Raw genomic sequence first — 230 nt, 5'->3', positions numbered from 1 at the left:
ATGATAAGCACTCAGGAAGAGGGGACCCTTTGGGGGCCCGACTCAGTCTGAGACGCTGCAGAGACCAATGCAGAGAGTAAGGGAGCTCAGGAGAGCTGGGTGAGGGCAGCAGCGGGGGCAGGAAAGGGGCAGTGGTGTGTGTGTGTGTGTGTGTGTGTGTGTGTGTGTGTGTGTCTGTGTGTGTCTGTGTGTGTACACCTCTATAAGCCAGATGTCTGGGCAAAGGAAGT

The sequence above is a fragment of the Pteropus alecto genome, unplaced genomic scaffold, assembly GCF_000325575.1.
Source record: "Pteropus alecto unplaced genomic scaffold, ASM32557v1 scaffold101, whole genome shotgun sequence".
Taxonomy (NCBI): Eukaryota; Metazoa; Chordata; class Mammalia; order Chiroptera; family Pteropodidae; genus Pteropus; species Pteropus alecto.
Note: the sequence above shows the minus strand (reverse complement) of the source record.